This window comes from Dendroctonus ponderosae, unplaced genomic scaffold (genome assembly GCF_020466585.1).
Source record: "Dendroctonus ponderosae isolate FM_Combo_2020 unplaced genomic scaffold, Dpon_F_20191213v2 Dpon_F_20191213_3, whole genome shotgun sequence".
Classification (NCBI taxonomy): domain Eukaryota; kingdom Metazoa; phylum Arthropoda; class Insecta; order Coleoptera; family Curculionidae; genus Dendroctonus; species Dendroctonus ponderosae.
Genome location: NW_026018508.1, coordinates 3,408,378 through 3,413,846, shown reverse-complemented (window position 1 = coordinate 3,413,846; position 5,469 = coordinate 3,408,378).

Here is a 5,469-nt window from a genome sequence, read left to right as displayed (position 1 = left end):
CGGAGGATGTGTGTGCTTTGTGTTTTTTAAAGTAGTAGATTAAGTTAAAGACAAATGGCTTATTAGTATACTGTACTAGATTGCTATAATAATAAATAAAAAGAAAAAAAAAAAAAGAACCGCGAGTTACACCGATCTTGATACTTCCACATAAACTAACGAATTGGAATATTTAGACATTGCTACTAGTAAACTAAAACAATTTCATGTAATTTTACATAATATAAGCCGTCCTATAGGATAACGAGAAGAACGGTCATCTGAAGATAATTACAAAAATTAATTTCATATTCCTTGAAAGTCATACTATAATACATTACCAGTGAAAACATAGAAATGTATCTAGTTAAAAGTCTAGAATCATCAGACCAAAGAATGTTGGTTACTTCAAAAGTATGAATGACCCAGAAGCATCAGCTCGACAATCTGTCCATCTTCAAATAGAGCTTGCAAATTGTTCAAAAATAGCGCCCAGAAAACACAGAAGAAAGATAAATATTTTATGTATTGTAGAACACTTGCATCACCAACTATCGGTTAAAATTTTTTTTAAAAATCACGTTACAACCAATCAACAAAGTTTCCACAACAAAATTTATGGAAGACGCAATTAAATGCATCCTAACCAAAGACTATTAGCTATTTAACAATTTAAACTAATAACGTCCAAAATAAAATGGAAACGCTCCAAGAACAATTTCTATTAGATCGGATTTAGAAGAATTAATTTGAAAATGGTTTTGCAAGGAAACAACATTTTCGTTTTTCGTGTGAAAATAATCCTCAAATAGGTTCATGGCGAGCCTTTGTATTGCATCCCGAAACAGTTACTGTTTGGTGTGTTTTGTGGAGTGGAGGCATCATTCCACATTCAATCTAGTGTTTCTGTTACCGTGAATGATGAGATAATTTAACGATATTGGTTTGGAAAACTTTTGTTTTCAACAAGATGGTGCGACAGCATATTTTGCTAATGCCACTATCACATTAATATAAATCTCCAGAAATAAAACCAGTAATTAGGATTATTTTTATGTGAATATGTATTTGAAGTCGTTGGTGAATGAGAATAAACGTCGAACCATTCAAGCCTTCAAATTAAATATTGACCATTGCTGAAACTAAAGCCAATTTATTTGAGAAATTCTTCTAAAATTGAGTCCATCAAATCCGCTTCTGCAGTCGAAGCGAATATGTACATTTGATTGATGTGTTATTCAGAAAATAATATAGTATAACTTGTAGTTAAAAAAAACAGATATGTTTTGCATTAACTTTAAACATTTTGTATTTTATTTCATATACAGGGTGATTCAAAATTGGCGTCATTCCTTTTCAGGGGTGATAGAGATTCACTTGAGGAGTACGAAAAAAATATTAAAAATTTTTTTTTCGAAAATGTCTAGAAGATATTAACAGTTGAAGATCAAATTTCAACTTTGTTATTAAGCATTATTTAGAAATTATTCCATGTTTAATTGGTAGCATATTGAAATAGTTAAGCATTCAAAAAGGAAAATTACGATCTTTGCTTCAAATTACGAAAATTTTTGATATCAAAAAAGTTATTTTCTACAATTTTTTGATGAAAAATTACAGCGGCAATGATGTTTTCTGTCATTAACAGATAGTTACAGGTGGATAACCCTTGTCAATAATAACAATAATTTGCCAAACTGTGACTTACTTTGAATTTCCTTTCACGAATTTGCCGATATGCGCTTAGTTCAGGGGTGCTACAGTAACAGCAGAGCAAGAGTGGATAATAAGGAGATTACACAGGCACTAGCTTGTTTGTAGTTAACCAATCAAATGTTTGGTGTTGTATGGATTATTTATGTAAACACCAAACCCCGCAGAATTCGAGGTTATGAGAACAGGTTGACATGTCGAAAGTACGTTGCGCAGTCAACAAATCTTGTTGAATTTACCGTTTATCCTTGTCTATCTTATTGTCACTCTGTATAATTCCATGGTTACCGAAGTTTTAAATAATTACGAAGCAACAGGTATTTGCGCAATGTTAATTAGGCAGATTACCTTGAAAAACTTTGCCGCCGTATTTCTTATATAGTTTTTTGGAAATTTCTCAGTTTTTAATAACAATTAATTTCTTTTACTGTTTTTTTTGTACTCGTATAACAGCGCCAGACAACATCTCCAGAAGAATGACGCCAATTTTGAATCACCCTGTATAAATAAAACTCTTTAGATCCAAAAATAATGGTACCAAAATTTGATATAGTATTCAGGAATACCACTAAGTAAAAAATATATATCTTGCGATTTTAACAGTGATAAACAGTGTGCTGTTTTTATTTCCACTATATGATTTTGGTTTTGTGTTAGTGGTTGACATAAGAAATGTACTGCATACATCCTGAAGAACGAAAGGGCAGAACGAATGTCTTGTAATGTGTTTTGCATTCTAGTCAGGCAAAGTGATAAACTTATTTTATATCTTACAAATTACCTTAAAATTTACGAAGCTATGTTATTTCATAGTATGTGTTTTTAAACAATTCCTTCACAAAGACAAAATCACATTCCTTAATTGTTATCACTCAACTAGGGCAATTAATCTCGCTGTGTTCTATAATTTCTTGGCACACTACTGCAACATTTTTACTCTTCAACCCAAGAATAACAATTATTGGTTTTGTCGCAAAAATGATTATTGGAATTGAAATAAAATAATTTATATTCCACATGTGACACTAACAATACCATTAGCAAATCTCCAACTCGTTACAACATAATTTGAAAATTATTTGAACCAATAAAGGAAAATAATTCAAATAATATCCACTAAGGACTGCGTGAAACTTATAAGGAAACTTTAGATGTTGCCAAAAAATTACGCAACTATTGAAACAACTAACTATTTATTTCTATTGACAGCAGATGTATGAAATAAAAAAACCAGAAATATTGCTTTAAAAAACACTAAAGCAATTCAAATTCGATTGGACAATGGAAACTTTTATAATGAATTTACAACATCTTTCACCTGCCTCCCTTAAAGTTTTTGAAATTTTACACAAGAATCCATATATGAGCACATGTATACTTACTGTGGCTCAACGATACCCTACAATATATATATGTGGTATCGCAAAACTTCTTCAGATTCAGAGATTCACGAAACCTTTTTACAAAAGTATATTCGTTTTTCAGCAGTTGAAGTGTGACCCCTTCTTTTTATGGCAAATCTTAACCAACATGCTCAAAAAAAATTTGGTGCTTACCTAAAAGCATCTCGTTCTTGTTGGTGGTTCCTGAAAAAATAAACTAAATTTAGTTATAGTTAAAAAGTCAGTGTTGGGAAATGAGTAAATAAGATCTATTTGTCTCTCCTGCCAACCACATAAGTTAGTGTAGGGGGCGATGTGACAATTAGTTTTTTATTTTAAGTTGTATTTGTTTCTAGTAACTAAGGTAAATGAAAAAAAACAAGACGTGAAATAAATAACGTTCTGAGCAATATACATTTTAATTTTGCCGACAATCGGGTKTTAATTCGTCGGTTGGGTGCATTCATATACTTAAGTCGGTGTTGGSAGTGCCATCTCAGATAGGGACGCGCACCAAGAAGAAAATAATACAAAAATACAGTCCACTTAAACATTCATCGACAGTCAGCAATCAACAGRAATGTTCGCCTCCAAATAAGTTGAAGGCGAATTATTTCATAACTTTTTAATGAAAGTAGGTATATAGAAAAATATGGTGTTGCCATAAAGTGGACTTGAATATAGCAAGATTGCCATGCAAAAACAACAAACTTTGATTTCCGAATCTAACATAATTTTCCGGTTGTTACCCGAAGATTKTACAAGTGACGATTAGATTGAAATATATTATGAGCGCATAATGACCCACCTGSAACATGAGCTATCGGAAAAWTTAAACTTGAAAAGTACGTGCTAGTGCAAGTGAATAAACTGTTTGCCAGGGGCCAAATAGTATTGCAAAACAGCTTGGAGTTCTATTTATTTCTCAAATAGAGTGTTGAGCATAAAGATGTGGTTTTGTTCAGTATTTGTTTGCCCGAAACGTACCTATATGATAGAGTTGGTTTACCTACTCTTAAGTGAATTAAAACCAAATATTTTATATATAAGTTATCTTAATTTTTTGACGATTTTTGCAGAACTTAAAATTTGTGCTATATTTTAATTGAAAAAATTCCTGCGTTTCCATGAGACTTTACCGTTTTTTATATGAATATGTCTATTGATTGTATAAAAATAAGGAACTTGTTGGATGAGATAATCTACTGTAGGAAATTATTTAATTCTTAACCTTTGAAATCCTACGTAATAGGTTTCCTAAACGTGAAGAAATGTAAGGAAATTCACAAAAGCTRTTTYCATTATACCTCAATAGTCTGGTATWTTTTTTGCGCAACATGTGTCTACTTAYAATTTYCAGTTCGTTTCATCAAGTTCATATCTGRATACCAAATTTCTCAGAAATAGGTGTATCACTTTCAACTAATCCAATTTCATAAWCCATGATATAMAATTTTGAGARTAACCTAAATGCTGTTCTTATGTTACACTAAAACACAAAAAATCAGCAATTCMTATAAACTTACAATAGGGCGTTATAATACGACATTGAGATACAAAAGCTTTTGAGCCAGACAKACAATCTCATAAATAACCCAATTCGAAACGACAAAAGGACACATCATGGCAAAAGTTTAGCCAACGAAGAATACGCAAACCCCTTAAAAGAAACGTGCCCCTATGTATCGTGCCAACAAATATCATTTATTACAAGGAAAAGAGGATAAAATACTGGAAACGGCAAACAAGGATATCAATAATAATAGCTATGACAAAGGCGACATTCCTCTGTATAGGACAGTAGCGTAACTTTTCCCCATTTTAAAATTTGTTCACAAAACCCAAACATTTGCTGCGTACAAAGACTGAACTGGATTATCAGAATATCTAGTGTTCCAGTTAACTTAGTGAATGTACTGATGCTGATGCTGAAGCAAAGCAAAGCAAAGCAAGCGGATAATGTTTCATGTAACATATATACTTTATTTTTAATTTGGTAAGTTTTTTGCTATTATTTGAAGATCCTAATAAGCAGTTAACGGAAGCTTGGAACTATCTATATTTAATTAAAACTACAATTCGATTTAATATTACATTAATAATTAAACTAAATTCAATGAATATTTAAATTGTTGTCGAGTTGTTACAGCCAACTTCAACTATTGGACCGAAAATTTACAAAATTTTGAAGAAAATTTTCATTTTCGCGAATTGAAGGGAAAAGTTCACTTTCATCTTTGAAGGAAATGGCTGTTTTATAAGAATTTAAAATAAACATGATTCCATTGTTCTGATTTTAAATCCTGTTCTATTTGACAATCTCAATCTCATAATACTCTCATATGCATTTAAACACTTGACCCTGTAAAACTGAAATTACTGATTCGTTGCACAT